This window comes from Lithobates pipiens, unplaced genomic scaffold, assembly GCF_037356315.1.
Source record: "Lithobates pipiens isolate NorthernLeopardFrog02 unplaced genomic scaffold, aLitPip1_a1.2 Scaffold_8, whole genome shotgun sequence".
In the NCBI taxonomy this organism is placed as follows: Eukaryota; Metazoa; Chordata; class Amphibia; order Anura; family Ranidae; genus Lithobates; species Lithobates pipiens.
Window position 1 is genome coordinate 359541956 of NW_027507903.1, and position 22178 is coordinate 359564133.

A 22178-nucleotide genomic window follows, 5' to 3' on the forward strand; every position below is an offset into this window, starting at 1 on the left:
GACGGCACGGCACGGGACGGGACGGGGGCAAGGCAAGGCACGACACGGGACGGATGCAAGGAGGCAAGGCACGGGACGGAGGCAAGGAGGCAAGGCACGGGACGGAGGCTCGGGACAAAGGTAGGCTGGACACACACACACACACACACACACACACACACACACACACACACACACACACACACACACACACACATGGATGGAGACACACACAGGGATGGATGGATGGATGGATGGAGACACACACACACAGGGATGGGTGGATGGATGGATGGATGGAGACACACACACACAGGGATGGATGGATGGATGGATGGAGACACACACACACAGGGATGGATGGATGGATGGACACACACACACACAGGGATGGATGGACGGACACACAGGGATGGACGGACACACAGGGATGGACGGACACACAGGGATGGACGGACACACAGGGATGGACGGACACACACACAGGGATGGACAGGCATGTCTCACCCTCGGCTTATACACGAGTCAATAAGTTTGCCAGTTTTTTTGGGGGTAAATTGGGGGCCTCGGCTTATATTCGGGTCGGCCTATACTCGAGTATATACGGTAACTAAAACAGATTTTTGGCACACAGATTCTATGAAAATGGGAACAAGTGCGGCAAACTATTAGCCAATCAATAAAAAAAAACAACAGGAATCTTTCCACGTCCATAGTATAATAGCCGGTGATAAACAGATAATAGATACTAAATATATAGCAAGGGAATTTGAAAATTTTTATAAGAACTTATATAATATAAAGGGGCCGATATCAGGGATGGGAGGAGGGGAACAAGGAAAAGAAATAAGAGAATATATCAAAGAATCCTCACTACCATCTCTGTCCGTGGAGACAGTTGAGAAGTTGGAGGAGCAGATATATCTATAGAGGAGATAAAGAAAGCAATAGAAAACCTACCAAATGGGAAGAGCCCAGGGCCAGACGGATTCACTAGCATGTATTATAAAAAATATAAAGATATACTGGCTACACCACTAAGTAAGTAATTTAATCAGATAACAGCCGAAAATACACTACTCCAGAAGCATTATTAGCCTTCCTGACAGTTATACCTAAACAAGGGAAGGACCCGAAATACTATGCTAGCTATAGACCAATATCACTTTTAAATACAGACACTAAGTTGTTAGCAAAAATATTAGCCACAAGATTACAAGAGAAAATAACACAGGTGGTACATGTCGATCAAACAGGATTTATGTTAGGTAGAGAAACTAAAGACAACACCATCAGAGCATTGCACATGCTACACTGGATGCAGAATGGACCTAAAAAGACCCCAGGAGTAATGCTATCTATGGACGCCGAGAAGGCCTTTGATAAAATTGTAGATTCATGGTGGAGGTGCTAAGGGAAATAGGTCTAGGTGAGAGAATGATGGGATGGGTGATAGCATTGTACGCAGGTCCAAAGGCCAGAGTAAAAGTGAATGGGGCCCTATCAGAGGGATTTGCAATACCGAATGGAACAAGGAAGGGGTGTCCATTATCCCCAATATTATTTTCATTAGTGTTGGAATTATTCTTATGTAGAATTAGAGAAAACAGGAAGATAAAGGGAGTAGAAATAGGAGCCAGAGAATATAAAGCCTCAGCATATGCTGATGACTTGCTATTCTCTTTATCAAATCCACAAGACTCCATAGAAGAGGTGATGAAAGAGGTGAAGACATACAGGAGATTGTCAAACTTAAAGTTTAATACAGAGAAATCAATACTTCTGCCTATTCATGTCCCACCAGCTTTACGTGTAGTGTACAAAATAACTACCCATTTATTTGGAATAAGAGGTCCTTAGGAGTACATATTTCAGCAGACGCAAAACTATTGTTTGAACAAAACTACAGCCCTTTATTAATAAAAATAGAAGTGGATCTCAAGAGATGGAAAGGACAGACATTAACATTATTTGGGAGGGTAAACACTCTGAAAATGAATGTAATACCTAGGCTGTTGTATGTGCTATATACGCTACCCATTCCATTACTCCAATGGTTTTTTAAAAGGATATGTAAAATATTCCTAGCATTTTCATGGGAAAACAGAAGAGCAAGTATAGCTTACAAAATCCTGTAAGGAAAGATGAAGGGGGAGTTGGGTTACCAGATATGGCCAGATACTATAGAGCCATGGCTTTGGTCCATATACTGAACTGGTGCCATGATTCTGATGGTAAAGAATGGGTGATGATTGAAAAAAATGGCAGAAAGTGAGTTAGCAGGAGCACCATGGATACCAACCAAGGACAGGGGCTTATCTAATGGACATCCCTTCTGACGCGGAACACACTGGCAGTATGGGACAGATTAAATAAAAAGGGCAAATGCCCCAGGGATATCCCCATTAGCCCCATTGGCAGGGTATCCATGGTTCCCGGTAGCCCCCAGGGGAAGAAAAAGGAACCATGGGACCATGGGAATCAGAAGTGAATACAATGTGTTTAAGATATGCGCCATCAGGAGTCCTATTGTCACAGAGGGAGCTAGAATTAAAACATGGAAATATGAAAATGGCAGGGTGGAGGTACTTTAAGAAAATAGAACTGCAGGTTAGATTCCAGGACACCCTTACTACATTCGAAAAGATGTGCAGAAAGATATCAAGATCTAAACACCTATTATCCCAGATGTATAAACTGGTCCTTAGCGAGGAAAAGAATACCATACCCTATTTTATAAAGGAATGGGAAAAGAAATTAGACTGCATTTTTACGACAATACAAATAAAAAAGCTAATCGAAGCAACATACTCCCTATCAATAAGCTAGTCTATACAGGAGATGTCGTATAAATTCCTGACCAGATGGTACCGGACCCCGGCAAGACTAGCACAAATATACCCAACTGCAGATGACCGGAGTTGGAGAGGATGTGGAGAAAAAGGAACCTTTCTTCATATATAGTGGTCAAGGGATTAGGAAGTTCTGGGAGGATATAGCCCCGTGGATTGGAAGAATGTCAAAAGAGTGAGTGGAGTTCACTCCGGGGCACCTTCTGTTCCACGGGGCTATGGACTCCAGAAGGGCATATAAAGGCAGTGTAACCCCCTCACTTATTGAATGCGGCAAAAAAATGAATACCTAGATATTGGAAACAGGTAACCTGCCCAACATTGGAAGAATGGAAAAAGGAGGTAGATGAAATAAAAGAAGCAGAAAGATGGATATACAGGATTAGAAATAAACAAGACACATTTGATGCAATATGGGAAGAGTGGGGAAAATATGCTCAAGAGATAGAAAAACAAAAAATAGGACGGGATGGGAAGGAAGAACTTCCAAAGGGTATGGGATGAGAGATGAACCACAACCTGTATTCCTTATTACATGTTTTTTTAAATTGATATTGTGGAGAAGTAAAGTTATAAAGAAGCGACTGTATGATATAAGGTGATGTGGAGGGGGGCTCCCTCCCCGACTATAACTCTAGTATCTTCGAATTCAGAACCCCCACGGTCCTCAAATGTTTTTTTTTTCTTTGTTTTTTTTTTCTTCTTTTTTTCTTTCTTGCATAGAAATATGGAAAGGAGTAGGGGGAATAGGACAAAGAAGGGAATACACGGAGAACACATAATGCCAGGAACCAAATTAAATATTCCAAATATACAAACACTAAACACACAAGAAGAAGGCACATTCAAAAGAAGAAAACATTTAAAGAGTAAATAAATGCACACAGAACACACATAAAGGAAACTGTATTCATAAGTAGAAATTAAAACACATTGAAATCACTAATACGAAGAAGAATATCCACATAGAGAGCACCAAAGAAAAGGGGAAAGGGGAGGTAAGGTGAGGGGAAAGGGAAGGGAGGGCTAAGAAAAAGAGAGAGGATAAAGGGGTCCTTTTAATTTTTATTTGTTTTCCTCAGGCTGGTGGGGGATAAGAAACGTGGAGGGAGCCAATCTCCAGATTGTTAATTATAAGAATAGAAAAGTTGATAGTATGTTAAATATATGAGATGAAAATACACATGTAATTTGATAGAAAATATGTATGTAATTTGATAGAAAATGTTTAATAAAGTCGGATTTAAAAAAAAAAAAAAACATCTCTTAATAACCGGTGTGGTTTTAGGCTGAGAAAAGTCAATGGCTAAAATCTGATTCCCTTTTCCTGTCTGTATATGAGATATAAGAGCACTTTCAAAAGAGCTCCCACCATTTAATGAGATATTGAATCTAGCACATACTTAAGATGGAGATAATTTCCTGTTGCATCTATAAATACTCAAAATGGTTGCATTACAATCTATGGTATGTGGAGATTGCACAAGCTGTCCTGGGCTTGAAGATGCAGACAATTGTTTACATTTACTCTCTGCCTCCTTCAGCCCACGTGCCAGCTGATCAACCTCTGCCTGCTCATTTTAGTTGTCTACTCTTAGTTGCTGGTGGCTAGCATTCAAATTTGTCATATAAACTTTTAGAGTATTGATATTAATTGTGGCTATTTCTAGATTTCCCTTGAGAAGTATGTTTCGCAACAATAACTGTTTGCAATTGTTAGCCAACCAGCAAGCCACAAAAGTAGTGCAGTTTTACCCATCGGGTTTGCTGTGTTTTTTCTGAGAGTGGAGACACAAATATTAAAATAACACTAGTATCTTCACAGAAACATGTCTATACCCAAGAAACTAAAGATAGGGGAGACGTGCTGAACAATAGAGATAGCAATACCGTATGTACAGTATACACACCACAAACAATAATGCTGAGATAAACACACGAGAAACAATAGGGTAACCCTCTAGGTAGACAAGAGAAGCAATAGTGTTGAGATACTGTGTGTTCAGTAAGCCCACCCAATTCAGTTAAAATAAAAACATACAAAAAAACTATACAACAAAATGTGCTTATCAAATTATTGATAGGATTTCTCCTATAAAAAAAACAATTTCAAGGTATAATATAGTATGCTAAATGCACCCTATTTTACACTCTGTAATTAATTGTTCTCAGATATTCGCTTCAATAACCAGACTTCTACAGTTTGGTACTTTAACTGACAACAATGAGAATATTACTGGTTGTAAATTCCTACAAAAAAAACAAACAGCAAAAAAACAAAAAACAATTAAAACCTAGTTTTGTTTCAATGTCCTAAACAAATACTATTCCTTTGGTGGACACACAATTTAAATTATAACCAAAAACCTGTTGAACCTGTTTCAACCCAAACACAAAAGAAAACAGGCACATCATGTTTTTGTGTCTTAAAAATAAAAAATAAAGCATAAAAACTAAACCAGGAAAGGAAAAAAACAAACATACATCCTCTCCCCTTAGAGTTATTCTGATACCCACTAAAAAAACAAAATATTTACCTATATTTTTCCCTAGATAAACTTGCTGTGACTTCCAAACTACCGGAAAACTGACTAAAATCCAGCCCAATAACTTAAATTTGCATTACACAAATCTTAGTATTATTTTAAATACTTTCAGTCCTGGTCCCTTTGTGTGTCACCAATTATGTTACCAGTTTACTATTTTTGAGATTTAATATCTCTCAGATATGATTTGGGATAAATGAGAGTTCTTTGACCATGAGTGAAAGCTTTAACACATTAACAGAAATGTATTGGTAAATAGTAAAGAGGCCTAGATAAATATACACAATCTATTTGTACAGGGAAAAGGGCAAAAATCATGTATTACATGAAGAATACAGAGTATAGTCCTTAAAACAATAATCTACAAACAGTGGAACATATAAGACAAACATATTTAGTTACAAGTACAAGGCAGACATTTCCCATAGTTACCAGGCTATGACCCACAAAGGTTCCATTCGGGTGACCACTCTACTAGAGAGTGTGTGTTTCCCATCTAGACTGTGAATATCATTATAGGCTGATGCCTCATTGGTTGGCATGGTGTGGCTCTGATTGGTGGGCCTCTCTAATCCTGGGTAAGGATTGGCTACATCTCCATTCCCTATACTTTACATAAATTCCAGACTATTTTGAGCAGGAGACTTAACCTTGTAAGAAGATTACATTTTCAGAGAAATTTAGTATGTATGATGGACTGGCCATGGTCCTTCATTGCATATTCAAACATGGGATTATTTGAAGTGCATATGTGTAGAAAAAAGAGGTTTGGGTCCCATTGTTTAGATACACCCCTACTCATCTGTCTAACAGAGACTTCTGGGAAGCTATGTTACATAGATACAAAGCGAACTGAAATATATTCATAATTACAATATTTTACAGCTATTAATGGAGATTTCACATAAACTCATAAGGTAAAACTATGGTAATGGTAAGTGCAGCCAAAATGTGCATACCAGTACTTTGAGCTCTCCTAAAACCATCTCCATTTCTAATTGGTATAAACAACGCTTTTTAATAAAAGAGCTAGAAGCAATGATGTAAAGCAACCAGTAGCAACTAGTAAGATATTTTAGGTCGTCAATATAAAGTTATTGGAACAACAAAATACAATTCTGATTGGTTGTTAAAGGCTGTGATACTTTACAAACTGCTTTTTGCTGGACTAAATTATATCATTGTAATTGTGTAGTCGATTGCCTAACTAATTAGTTTTACGATTGAACTTGCAGGGGGCAACATATGCTTTATGTCTACATTTTAGCTTCCTTTGTAGTAATCAAACTTTCTATGAATATTTTTTAGCTAGTAGAAACAATGGATTCTGTAAAAAAGAAGGATTGCGATTATGATAATAAACTCAGTAATTACATTATGAGGCAGCCCTGAAGTACTGAACACTGTTAGTGTTCCTAACCTAGAGCAGAGTGAAGTTAATTGAGCAAGCTATTAAATTATGTTTAGGCATTTGTCTCGTAGTATATTTAAATACATTATTATTATTATTATTTTTTATATATATATATATATATATATATATATATATATATATATATATATATAAAATGAGGAAATGTGGTATTTTAGCGTCCTTCTATATTTCTTATTATGGTATTGTATATGTTGCTGTTAGTTAAAGGGATATAGTATTAGTTACAACTGATTTAAATAGCTTATAAAGACAGGAAACAAAATGCATTCTGTTATTATTTTTTAAATATACATTATGCATTTACCTGTCATAAACAAGTGTTGATATTGGGCAACATATTTAAATGATTGTAAGAGGTGTCTTGGGGACGCTATTAAAGCGATGAAAGGATAACCACTGTTTCCATGTAACATTTTCCTTCAAGTCGCTGCAGGGATTTCTGTGTGGAGTACATGCTTTTTCTGTCATTTGGAAAGTATTTTTTGTCCTATTTATAGCAAATAGGGAATAGCAACAGTTTTATAATGGAAGATAATTTTAGCCCATTGTAGTAAAATTTATTTGTAGATGTCAGTACAAAGTGTATATAACCCAGTTCACGGCAGATGTGGGAATATTGCTTTATGTTTATCTTTACTTAACTGATACAGCTTCTTTTTTTTTTTTTTTTTTTTGGGAAGGCTGAAGCATTTTCTTGCTGCTGACACCAAACATTCTGCAATGTAGCATGTAGAACAAGCAATATAGCCTGTATGAATAGTAAACTGCAGCACATATTTTGACTTAATCAGATGTTAAATGACACAGCAGGTAAATTTAGTTTGAAGATGACTTCTAAACACATGTATAGGCTTCATCTAACCACATGAACTGACATCAGATGCATTTGGCTGTTGTGATACCACTGGCTAGGTACAGTGATCTAAATATTCAATACATCAGGCAAGCATCTGTCCTAACTGATGAATAATTATACCAAGTTGTTATCTCCCTCTAAGTTCAAAGCAGGTTGTATATTGTAACTATTACATGAAGTAAGACTGTAATTACAAAATAACTTCTCCAAAGTAAAGTTTACTGTTGAGGGGTGGGGTAATGTTTAATGTTTAATTTCTACCTGGTCTAAATCACTGTCCAGAACCATAGTGGAAATACTTTTACATCACACTCAACTTCCTGGCAGAAAAAGCTTATCTTTCCCACCAAGTTACCAATGCAGCAAACCTAACCACTAGAATCTTGAGAATATATTAAAAGGGTAACACCAAAATAGAAAAAACTGCGCTAAACCCAAAGAAATATATCAGAAAAAAGCAGCACACACTCAAACAAGCAAAGTTCAAAAATTTGAGAGCAAAAAAAAGTGTAGCGCTAATTACTGCAAACAATAAAGCAAAATACTCAAACAGTGATGACATGATAAAATGGTGAATACTGCAAAAAAAATAATAATGAAGTGTCAATGTGCTCAGACAGTGACAATGTGTAAAAAGCAGTATATATGCAATGTTTATTCCAGATCAGAAATCAGTGTATATAAACAAATATGCATGCATAAACTGTATAGGGGATAACCCACGATGATGTTAAAATAAAAAGCCCCACACAGTGAATAGTCCAATCAAGTGATCTGTGATTCAATTGCCCAAAGTTGTGGTGATATAACAGAAAATCCCACACAATGAATAGTCCAATCAAGTGATCAGTAATTCAAATGCCCAAAATTGTAGTCAGAGTGAGTCTTGAATCAATCTTGGTAGCTTCACAGGTGGAAGTCAGATAGAGAGATAAAACACTCTTACCAGATAATTGGATACAAGTACCATACGGCAATGTATCATACAGGCTTGAAGTGCTAGAACCACTAGCACACAGGGAGGATGGAGCCAGACGATCCAGGCTACAAGGTGGCCATCATGGAGAGTAGCACCTATCCACACCAAACGTCTTGTGATGAAAATTTCTGAGCAAAGGTTCCAGAATGGCTCAGAACAATCCCATGGTGTAAAAAACAAAAAGGAAAAGAACGCCAATAGTGCAGGTCAAAAATTATCTAAAACTTTATTCACATCTTAAAGTAAAACAGATGTGACATAAAATGTGATCACATGAAAAGATTAAAAGCAATGTGGGAAGAGTAAAAGCATAGCCCGACATGTAGCCCAACATGTTTTGACGCAATAGGTCAGCCACAAAAAGTGCAGAGAAGGCCAACTAAACTAAATTGATGAGAGGCATGGGCTGTGGTCTTTTAGAATATTTCCCAGATGTAACAGATAAAGCCATATGTAAGCTTCCCCATGTGTATTTGACAAAGATTGTAACGCACAAATTTAAATAAACACACACATATGTTGGTGTCAATGCATTTTTTGGATGGTGTAGTATACAGTATATCAAGTCAGAACATCTACAGTACATTATTAGTTTGGGTTAGTTGTAAGTGTCCTCTCAGCTCGTTATTCAAGAATTTTATATTCAGTGAGCTATATGTATTTTTAAAAGACTGTATTAAGTTTACACCCAATTTTGAATGAGGTCTCCAGTGCAGAGTGAGAGGTAGAGGTTCTGCATACAGGTGTAGTAGAGGATGAGCAGGTTCTGCAAGATAAAGTGGTGGTTGGGCCACCCCATCTTGAGTCAAGGCATGTTTCCCTTTTCTATCTATACAGTCATACTATACAGTCACTAGACATGCAGGAGGTAGTTAAGTCACTTTTAAAGCCTTTTTCTTCTTAATTTTCCTATACGCAGCACAACTGTTATTTAGGTCATAGCCCTGCAAACTGATTAAAATAAGTCAGTGGAATTATTTGATCATATGATCACTGATTTGCTGCTGGTAGATGATTTTGCAAACATTCCTCCTTTTAGATATAGAGGGTGAGGAATATAGTGCCAAGACCATATAGGGAAGGAGCATCAGAAGGGGAATAGCAAGAAGCAGTTAAGTTACCTCACTGGAGCTTATTGAAAAATTGGCTCCAGTGATGAGGAGGTTGTGGAAAAAGAGGTGGCCCTACCAATAGATGCTGACTGGATAGGAAGAAAATTCTGAGAGTGAGGGAGGATTTTGTTCAGGGGCAGAGGCAGCTTGCAATGAATTAGAGGGAGCCTAATCCATTTGATGCTACTATACTAGAGGTACATCCCACGGCTATCCTCAAGGAAGATCCTCACTGTTAAAGTGCTGACAACATCTTTGTGTTCTGCAGCCTCTTCCTGCAGCATATCAACTGTAGTAAAAGCAAGCTATTTGCATGAGGAAACAAATTACTCTGCACCACAAAGCTCAGTGGGAGCAGCACCTTAGGCCGCGTACACACGGGCGGACTGTTCGCCCAACTTTGTCCGCTGAACAGTGTTTCAGCGGACAGTCCGCTCGTGTGTGGGCTTCAGCGGACAGTTTCAGCGGACAGTCTGTCGAACAAAGTTTTTCGGAATTTCCGTAAGACAGTCCGCTGAAACTTGGTTTCAGCGGACAGTCCGCTCGTGTGTAGGCTTGTTCGACAAACTAAGTTTCGCGCATGCTCAGAAAGGATTTACACGGCGAAGGTTGCATTGCAGTGTATTGGACGTCGAATTTCTCGTCCCGTCGTACGTGCCGTTCACGTCATCGCGCACGCTTTCAGCGGACTGTTCGTTCATCGTGTGTGGTCAAGTCCGCTCATGCAAATTTTGAGCGGACTGTTTGTCGAAATGGTGGGACAAACTAAGTTGGGCGAACAGTCCGCCCGTGTGTACGCGGTCTTAGTGAGACAAAATTGCTGCAAAGGGCCTCCACATCTCCACAATACTATACACGTTCAACATTCTCCTGCTGCATCCACAGCAACATCTGTTGTCTCTATTGAACTGTAGGGATGTTTTTGGGATATGTACTATATATGTGTCAGGACATGATCTGAAGGGACATTTCTACAATGGGAGCACAGAAAATAATAAAAAACACTTTTTCTGTAGAGCAACATTTTTCTATTTTCCTTTTTGTGCCTTCCTGATCAGTTGACGTCAACACTCCCCAACTCTTGTATGGAAGGAAAGTGGACAAGTGAAGGAAAATATCCCCAATGGGTGTTAATGAGTGTTAAAATGTACCTTCATTTTTAGCAGCTTTTCACAAAAAGCCCTCTATGCAATCCCAGATCCCCTGAATAGTACATACCAGTGTTCCACATTTTTTAATTGTTGCTTCTGTTTTCCCTTAAACATAAAGGTATTGGGGGGGGGGGGGGGGGGTTCTCCACAAATATAGCTTGCCCTTCTTTCTGCCATTTGCAGGATAGGCTGGATGCTACAAGTGTGGATTCCTAGTGGCCACTGTGGGTCGCTCAAACTGCACACACGTGCAGTGCACTCTCTCCTTCAATAACTGCAGTGGCTGAGTTCAGGCATGGCTGCATATGTAATGGCAGGAGCACTACTGGAAAATAAGGAGTATTGGTATGTACTATTCAAGGGAAGTGGAATTGCACAAGGGCTTTTGTAAAATGTGAAAGGTGAACTTATACTTTAAAATGGATGTAAACCTGATTCATGAAATTTGAGCTAGGCACATATATCTTAGCATTTTGTTATCTCTCTTCAAAGCACTATGTCCATAGCTGTCTCCTGCTCAGTTCTTCTGTTATCAAACTAAAAACTTCTGACAAGTTCTCTGTCACATAGGATACAAACAGCCATAATTTTGTGTTGGGGAAGATGCTATGAATAGATTAGCAGAGCCCTGAGCTCTGAAAGTCTACCTATGAGGAGACCAGGTGTGTGCCTTTCCTCCAATCAGCTGTCTTGGCTGTATGCCCAGACTTCACTGTAGTGTTAAACAGGAAGACAAAATCTCCTAACATGATATACATTTTCTAAACAGTATAAAAAGCTGAGGACAGCAGAGATACATGTAAATGTAGGGAGATTTGTTTCATCCCCTGCGTTATCTGAGGCTGTTCACTTCACTGGGTATATGTGAGGGTTTACATCCACTTTAAGCATAATTTAATGCTCATAAAATATTGATTTTATAGCTAAATTGTAGTGTGAGCAAACGACAGGTAGATCTCTCATGAACAAAATAGATTTATTTTTAATTATGTATCAGTTGCACCTCTTAGCCCTTGTACACACGGTCGGACATTCCGACAACAAAATCCATCGGATTTTGTCCGAAACTGGTGTTGTACACACACGGTCGGACAAAGTCGTTCGTAACGTGATGACATTATTTAGTTATGACGGAACTACGTTCAGGCTAGTAGCTAATAGCTTTGGTCTAGGAAATTGATCTGAGCATGAGTGGCACTTTGTCCAATCGGAATTCTCTACAAACAATCGGACAAAGTCCGATCGGATCATGTTGTCGGAAAATTTTTATATCCAGCTCTCAAACATTGTTGGTCAGACATTCCAATGGAAAAAGTCTGATGAAGCCCACACACAGTCGGATTATCTGACAACGCGGTCCGATCTGACATTTTCTGTCGGAATGTCCGACCGTGTGTACAAGGGCTTACTGTGTCTGTGGTAGACAGCCACACAGTATAGCCACAGCTCACCTTAAACAGGAATTTGAGAACTGTCATTTAAAATATTACATATTTAACCACTTGCCGACCGCCGCACGACGATATACGTCGACAGAATGGCACGGGCAGGCATATGGGCGTATATATAGGTCCCTGTAAACACAGGCAGAGGAAGTGATGTAATCTCTCCTCCGTGTTGGTATTTTTCATTCCGGCACCGAGGAGAGAGGATTGGTGAGTTGCACCAACATGACACTACACAGTAGAACATGCCAGGCACACTCACACCCCCCCTTCACCCCCCGATCACCCCCCCAATTACCCCTGCCCCCCCAGTCACAGTGACACCAATTGCATTTTTTTTTTTTTTTGCATTGGTGTCATTTGTGACTGTAATAACTTACATAGTTACATAGTTACATAGTTACATAGTCAGTCAGGTTGAAAAAAGACACAAGTCCATCCAGTTCAACCAAAAAAAAAAATAGATAAATAAATAAAATAAAATATACTATACATACATATACATATATACACACATACACATATACATACACATACACATATATATATATATATATATATACATACACATACATATACATACACATATATACACACATACATATACCAGCCCATATACCCAATTCTATACCCACAGTTGATCCAGAGGAAGGCAAAAAACCCCAGCAGAGCATGATCCAATTTGCTAAAGCAGGGGAAAAAATTCCTTCCTGATCCCCCGAGAGGCAATCGGATTTTCCCCGGATCAACTTTACCTATAAATTTTAGTACCCAGTTATATTACGTACACTTAGGAAATAATCCAGGCCTTTCTTAAAGCAATCCACTGAGCTGGCCATAACCACCTCTGCAGGGAGTCTATTCCACATTTTCACAGCTCTTACTGTGAAGAAACCTTTCCGTATTTGGAGATGAAATCTCTTCTCCTCTAGACGTAAAGAGTGCCCCCTTGTCCTCTTTGTTGACTTTAAAGTGAATAACTCGACACCAAGTTCCCTATATGGACCCCTTATATATTTGTACATGTTGATCAAATCCCCCCTTAATCTCCTCTTATCAAGAGTGAATAAATTCAGTTCCTCTAATCTTTCCTCATAGCTGAGTTGCTCCATGCCTCTTATCAGTTTGGTTGCCCTTCTCTGCACTTTCTCCAGTTCCCCGATATCCTTTTTGAGAACTGGTGCCCAAAACTGAACGGCATATTCCAGATGAGGTCTTACTAATGATTTGAACAGGGGCAAAATGATATCTCTCTCTCTGGAGTACATACCTCTCTTAATACAAGAAAGGACTTTGCTCGCTTTGGAAACCGCAGCTTGGCATTGCATGCTATTATCGAGCTCTACCAAAACCCCCAAATCCTTCTCCACTATGGATTCCCCCAGTTGTACTCCCCCTAGCGTGTATGATGCATGCATATTCTTAGCCCCCAAGTGCATAACCTTACATTTCTCAACATTAAACCTCATCTGCCACATAGTCGCCCAATTAGACAGAGCATTGAGGTCTGCTTGTAAATTGGTGACATCCTGTAAGGACGTTATTGCACCACATAGCTTGGTGTCATCTGCAAAGACGGAAATGTTACTCTTGATCCCAAACCCAATATCATTTATAAAGATATTAAAAAGTAAGGGTCCCAGCACTGAACCTTGGGGTACACCACTCATAACCTTAGACCATTCAGAGTAAGAATCATTAACCACTACTCTCTGAATTCTGTCTTTTAGCCAGTTTTCTATCCATCTACAAACTGATGTTTCCAAACCTGTAGACTTTACCTTACACATGAGCCGTGTGTGCGGAACAGTATCGAATATATCACGTCCACCGCCACCCCTCTGTCCAAGGTTTTACTTACCACCTCATAAAAAGAAATCAGGTTTGTCTGACAACTCCTGTCTTTCATGAATCCATGCTGTCTGTTGCTCAAAATATTTTTTTCCTGCAAGAACTCATCTATGTGGTCTTTTATTAATCCCTCCAGTATCTTCCCAACTATAGAAGTTAAACTAACGGGTCTATAATTACTTGGTAAAGACTTTGTTCCCTTTTTAAATATAGGCACCACATTGGCCCTGCGCCAATCCAGTGGTACTATTCCTGTCATTAATGAGTCCCTAAAAATTAGATACAATGGCTTTGAAATTACAGAGCTCAATTCTTTTAGGATCCGTGGGTGGATGCCATCAGGTCCAGGTGCTTTCTCCACCTTTATTCTGTCCAAATATTTCTGGACCATATCACTTATGAGCCATTGTGGATTAGGGGCTGCGTCAGTACCACCCCCATTGTGGACATGAGCTCCCCCATGCTCCTTTGTATACACAGAGCTGAAGAAAGTATTTAATAAGTTAGCCTTCTCTTTGTCCCCAGTCACCCACACCAGATTATTTTGCAAAGGGCCTACATGCTCAGACTTAACCTTTTTACTATTAATATATTTGAAGAATTTTTTGGGGTTTGTCCTACTGTCTTTTGCAATCTGTCTTTCATTTTGAATTTTTGCATCCTTGATTTCCTTTTTACATATTCTGTTAAATTCCTTGTAACATTTAACCACTTTCAGACCGGACCATTTTGCTGGTAAATGACCAGAGGTCTTTTTACACTTTGGCACTGCGCTGCTTTAACTGGTAATTGCGCGGTCATGCAATGTTGTACCCAAACAAAATTTGCGTCCTTTTCTTCCCACAAATAGAGCTTTCTTTTGATGGTATTTGATTGCCTCTGCGATTTTTATTTTTTGCGATATAAACGTAAAAAGACCGCAAATTTTGAAAAAAAATGATATTTTCTACTTTTTGTTATTAGAAAAATCCAATAAACTCAATTTTAGTCATACATTTAGGCCAAAATGTATTCAGCCACATGTCTTTGGTAAAAAAAAAGTCAATAATTGTATATTTATTGGTTTGCGCAAAAGTTGTCACATCTACAAACTAAGGTACGTTTTCTGGAATTTACGCAGCTTTTAGTTTACGACTGCCTATCTCATTTCTTGAGGTGCTAAAATGGCAGGGCAGTACAAAACCCCCCCAAATGACCCCATTTTGGAAAGTAGACCCCCTAAGGAAATTGATAAGAGGCATGTTGAGCCCATTGAATATTTTATTTTTTTGCCTCAAGCGATTGAATAATGACAAAAAAAAATTTTTTTTTTTTTTTTTACACAAAGTTGTCACTAAATGATATATTGCTCACACATGCTATGGGCGTATGTGAAATGACACCCCAAAATAAATTCTGCTGCTTCTCCTGAGTACGGGGATACCACATATGTGGGACTTTTTGGAAGCCTAGCCGCGTACGGGGCCCCGAAAACCAAGCACCGCCTTCAGGCTTTCTAAGGGCGTAAATTTTTGAGTTCACTTCTCACTACCTATCACAGTTTTGAAGGCCATAAAATGCCAAGATGGCACAAAACCCCCACAAATGACCCCATTTTAGAAAGTAGACACCCCAAGCTATTTGCTGAGAGGCATGTTGAGTTCATGGAATATTTTATATTTTGCCACAAGTTGCGGGAAAATTACAAACTTTTTTTTTTTTTTTTTTTTTCACAAAGTTGTCACTAAATGATATATTGCTCACACATGCCATGGGCATATGTGAAATGACACCCCAAAATAAATTCTGCTGATTCTCCTGAGTACGGGGATACCACATATGTGGGACTTTTTGGGAGCCTAGCCGCGTACGGGGCCCCGAAAACCAAGCACCGCCTTCAGGCTTTCTAAGGGCGTAAATTTTTGAGTTCACTTCTCACTACCTATTACAGTTTTGAAGGCCATAAAATGCCAAGATGGCACAAAACCCCCACAAATGACCCCATTTTAGAAAGTAGACACCCCAAGCTATTTGCTGAGAGGCATGTTGAGTCCATGGAATATTTTATATTTTGCCACAAGTTGCGGGAAAATTACAAACTTTTTTTTTTTTTTTTTTTTTTCACAAAGTTGTCACTAAATGATATATTGCTCACGCATGCCATGGGCATATGTGAAATGACACCCCAAAATAAATTCTGCTGCTTCTCCTGAGTACGGGGATACCACATATGTGGGACTTTTTGGGAGCCTAGCCGCGTACGGGGCCCCGAAAACCAAGCACCGCCTTCAGGCTTTCTAAGGGCGTAAATTTTTGAGTTCACTTCTCACTACCTATTACAGTTTTGAAGGCCATAAAATGCCAAGATGGCACAAAACCCCCACAAATGACCCCATTTTAGAAAGTAGACACCCCAAGCTATTTGCTGATAGGCATGTTGAGTCCATGGAATATTTTATATTTTGCCACAAGTTGCGGGAAAATTACAAACTTTTTTTTTTTTTTTTTTTTTCACAAAGTTGTCACTAAATGATATATTGCTCACGCATGCCATGGGCATATGTGAAATGACACCCCAAAATAAATTCTGCTGCTTCTCCTGAGTACGGGGATACCACATATGTGGGACTTTTTGGGAGCCTAGCCGCGTACGGGGCCCCGAAAACCAAGCACCGCCTTCAGGCTTTCTAAGGGCGTTACAGTTTTGAAGGCCATAAAATGCCAAGATGGCACAAACCCCCCCCAAATGACCCCATTTTGGAAAGTAGACACCCCTAAATTTAGGGGTACACTAGTGAGACTAGGTAATAAATGGCGGGTGCCCTGAAACTATAAAAAAATAACTAACCAACCAGCGTCACCTGTAACAGTTATATGGTGATCACTGGTGAAAGGGTTAACTAGGGGGCAATCAGGGGGCTTTATGCGGTAGTATATGGGGGTCCCTGGCGCTATAAAAAGCTGCGGCGAACCTAAATACCTACCTGCCTAACTAGCGTCACCTGTGACACTAATACAGCGATCAGAAAAACGATCGCTTATTAGGCTGGGTTCACACTGGAGCGATGCGGGAACGCCACGAATGCGCGGCGGGTTCCCGCATCACATGCCTCCCGGCGGCAGTTCACACTGCCCTATGCGAACTGCTGGGAGTGTCAGTGAAATGTTACTGACACCCCCAGATCAGTTCGCATATCGCAGTGCGATCTGCAAACTCGGATCGCATGGTGTGAACACCCATGCGATCCGATTCTGCTGCGGGCCAAAAAAAGGGTCCCGTGCGAATTTGCGGCGGGTGCGGCGGGTGCGGCGAATGGCTGAACTCGAATCGCACAGAGATCGGATGTGATTTGCACTGCAGTGCGGTGCGAATCACATCCGTTCTCAAACCGCTGCAATGTGAACCCAGCCTTAGTGACACTGGCGACGGGGGGTGATCACGGGGTTAAACCTTTATTGGGGGGGTTAGGGGGGTACCTTAGAACTAAAGGGGGCTAACCCTAACTGCCCTAACAGTTATTAGTCACAAATGACACCCGCCGGGTGATCAGGGGGTTAAACCTTTATTAGGTAATAAATGGCGGGTGCCCTGAAACTATAAAAAAATAACTAACCAACCAGCGTCACCTGTAACAGTTATATGGTGATCACAGGTGAAAGGGTTAACTAGGGGGCAATCAGGGGGCTTTATGCGGTAGTATATGGGGGTCCCTGGCGCTATAAAAAGCTGCGGCGAACCTAAATACCTACCTGCCTAACTAGCGTCACCTGTGACACTAATACGGCGATCAGAAAAATGATCGCTTATTAGGCTGGGTTCACACTGGAGCGATGCGGAAACGCCGCGAATCCGCGGCGGGTTTCCTGCATCGCATGCCTCCCGGCGGCAGTTCACACTGCCCTATGCGAACTGCTGGGAGTGTCAGTGAAATGTCACTGACACCCCCAGATCAGTTCGCATATCGCAGTGCGATCTGCAAACTCGGATCGCATGGTGTGAACACCCATGCGATCCGATTCTGCTGCGGGCCAAAAAAAGGGTCCCGTGCGAATTTGCGGCGGGTGTGGCGGGTGCGGCGGGTGCGGCGAATGGCTGAACTCGAATCGCACAGAGATCGGATGTGATTTGCACTGCAGTGCGGTGCGAATCACATTCGTTCTCATAAACCGCTGCAATGTGAACCCAGCCTTAGTGACACTGGCGACGGGGGGTGATCACGGGGTTAAACCTTTATTGGGGGGGGTTAGGGGGGCACATTAGAACTAAAGGGGGCTAACTCTAACTGCCCTAACAGTTATTACAGTCACAAATGACACCAATGCAAAAAAAAAAAAAAAAAAAAAAAAAAAATGACATTGGTGTCACTGTGACTGGGGGGCAGGGGTAATTGGGGGGGTGATCGGGGGGTAAAGGGGGGGTGTGAGTGTGCCTGGCATGTTCTACTGTGTGTGTAGAGTGTTGGTGCAACTCACCGATCCGCTCTCCTCCGTGTCGGAATGAAAAATACCGACACGGAGGAGAGAATACATCACTTCCTCTCCTGTGTTTACATTACAGGAGAGGAAGTGATGTCACCGGGGATTTCCATTCGTCGAGAGCGATCGCGAGGGGGTGGCCATGAATGAATGGCCGCCCCCTCATCCCGGATCGCTCTCGACGGAATGCCGACCGCCGCAGGCGCAGGGGGGGGGCCCGATCGGGCCCCCCACCCGCGGGCAGGCAGGGACTTATATATACGCCCATATGCCTGCCCGTGCCATTCTGCCGACGTATATCGTCGTGCGGCGGTCGGCAAGTGGTTAAATGACACTAGTGTTCCTTCATTTTTATATTTTTTGAAAGCTCTTTTTTTATAGTTTATAGCTTTTTTAACTTTGGCCGTGAGCCACATCGGCTTTATTTTTAACCTTTTAAACTTATTGCCCATGGGAATATACTTTGCCGTGAGATCACAAACAAGCTTTTTGAAGAATTCCCATTTCTGTTCTGTGCCCATTGGTGCCAATATTCTCTCCCAGTCTAAGTCCTGGAGAGCAGCCCTCATCCTTGGAAAATTTGCTCTCTTGAAATTAAGTGTTTTTATCTTTCCCGTATGTGATTTTTGCTTACAGCTAACATCAAATGAAATCATGTTATGGTCACTGCTACCCAGATGTTCCTTTATCTGAACATTAGTAATACGTTCTGCATGGTTTGAGATTACCAGGTCCAACAGAGCATCATTCCTAGTTGGGGCCTCAATAAACTGTACCATAAAATTGTCCTGTAATAGGTTTACAAATTTTTGCCCTTTAACTGTCCCAGCAGTGCCATTACCCCAGTCAATTTCTGGGTAGTTAAAATCCCCCATTATTATCACTGTCCCAGCCCTTGCAGCCCTTTCTATCTGTGCAAGGAGCTGAGTCTCCACCTCCTCATTAACATTGGGTGGTCTATAACAAACTCCAATGATTAACTTTGAACTACGCGCATCTGTATGCAGTTCTACCCATAATGCCTCAGACTCATCACACTCTCCGCCCACCAGGTCCTCTTTCTCACTTGCTTTGAGATTATTTCTCACATACAGACAGACCCCTCCACCTTTCCTTTTTACTCTGTCTTTCCGAAAGAGTGCATAGCCAGGAATATTAATAGCCCAGTCATGTGAGGAATGAAGGGCAGTTAGGGTTAGCCCCCTTTAGTTCTAAGGTATCCCCCTAACCCCCCCAATAAAGGTTTAACCCCGTGATCACCCCCCGTCGCCAGTGTCACTAAGGCTGGGTTCACATTGCAGCGGTTTATGAGAACGGATGTGATTCGCACCGCACTGCAGTGCAAATCACATCCGATCTCTGTGCGATTCGAGTTCAGCCATACAGATAGTATGGCTGAATTTGCGTCGCACCCGCCGCAAACTCGCACGGGACCCTTTTTTTGGTCCGCAGCAGAATCGGATCGCATGGGTGTTCACACCATGCGATCCGAGTTTGCAGATCGCACTGCGATATGCGAACTGATCTGGGGGTGTCATTAACATTTCACTGACACTCCCAGCAGTTCGCATAGGGCAGTGTGAACTGCCGCCGGGAGGCATGCGATGCGGGAACCCGCCGCGGATTCGTGGCGTTCCTGCATCGCTCCAGTGTGAACCCAGCCTAATAAGCGATCATTTTTCTGATCGCTGTATTAGTGTCACAGGTGGCGCTAGTTAGGCAGGTAGGTATTTAGGTTCGCCGCAGCTTTTTATAGCGCCAGGGACCCCCATATACTACCGCATAAAGCCCCCTGATTGCCCCCTAGTTAACCCTTTCACCAGTGATCACCATATAACTGTTACAGGTGACGCTGGTTGGTTAGTTATTTTTTTATAGTTTCAGGGCACCCGCCATTTATTACCTAATAAAGGTTTAACCCCCTGATCACCCGGCGGGTGTCATTTGTGACTGTAATAACTGTTAGGGCAGTTAGGGTTAGCCCCCTTTAGTTCTAAGGTACCCCCCTAACCCCCCCAATAAAGGTTTAACCCCGTGATCACCCCCCGTCGCCAGTGTCACTAAGGCTGGGTTCACATTGCAGCAGTTTATGAGAACGGATGTGATTCGCACCGCACTGCAGTGCAAATCACATCCGATCTCTGTGCGATTCGAGTTCAGCCATACAGATAGTATGGCTGAATTCGCGTCGCACCCGCCGCACCCGCCGCAAACTCGCACGGGACCCTTTTTTTGGTCCGCAGCAGAATCGGATCGCATGGGTGTTCACACCATGCGATCCGAGTTTGCAGATCGCACTGCGATATGCGAACTGATCTGGGGGTGTCATTAACATTTCACTGACACTCCCAGCAGTTCACATAGGGCAGTGTGAACTGCCGCCGGGAGGCATGCGATGCAGGAACCCGCCGCGGATTCGTGGCGTTCCCGCATCGCTCCAGTGTGAACCCAGCCTAATAAGCGATCGTTTTTCTGATCGCTGTATTAGTGTCACAGGTGACGCTAGTTAGGCAGGTAGGTATTTAGGTTCGACGCAGCTTTTTATAGCGCCAGGGACCCCCATATACTACCGCATAAAGCCCCCTGATTGCCCCCTAGTTAACCCTTTCACCAGTGATCACCATATAACTGTTACAGGTGACGCTGGTTGGTTAGTTATTTTTTTTAGTTTCAGGGCACCCGCCATTTATTACCTAATAAAGGTTTAACCCCCTGATCACCCGGCGGGTGATATAAGTTTGAGGGTCAGATAAGGTCTGCGTCGCCCCAGGCAGCGTCAGGTTAGTGCCAGTACCGCTAACACCCACGCACAAAGCATACACCTCCCTTAGTAATATAGTATCTGATCAGATCTATATTAGCGTCGCCAGCAGTTTAGGTTTCCCAAAACGCATTGTTAGCGGGATCAGCCCAGATACCTGCTAGCACCTGCGTTTAGCCCCTCCACCAAGCCCAGACCAGCCCACCTAAGTGCAGTATCGATCGATCACTGTCACTTACAAAACACAACACGCATAACTGCAGCGTTCGCAGAGTCAGGCCTGATCCCTGCGATCGCTAACAGTTTTTCTTGTAGCGTTTTGATACAGTCGCTGACAGCCTAGGTGCTTTTTTACCTGTGAGTCTCACTAGTGTACCCCTAAATTTAGGGGTGTCTACTTTCCAAAATGGGGTCACTTGGGGGGGGGGGGGGGGTTGTGCCATCTTGGCATTTTATGGCCTTCAAAACTGTAATAGGTAGTGAGGAGTGAAGTCAAAAATTTACGCCCTTGGAAAGCCTGAAGGCGGTGCTTGGTTTTCGGGGCCCCGTACGCGGCTAGGCTCCCAAAAAGTCCCACATATGTGGTATCCCCGTACTCAGGAGAAGCAGCAGAACTTATTTTGGGGTGTCATTTCACATATGCCCATAGCATGTGTGAGCAATATATCATTTAGTGACAACTTTGTGAAAAAAAAATTAAAAAAATAAAAGTTTGTAATTTTCCCGCAACTTGTGCCAAATATAAAATATTCCATG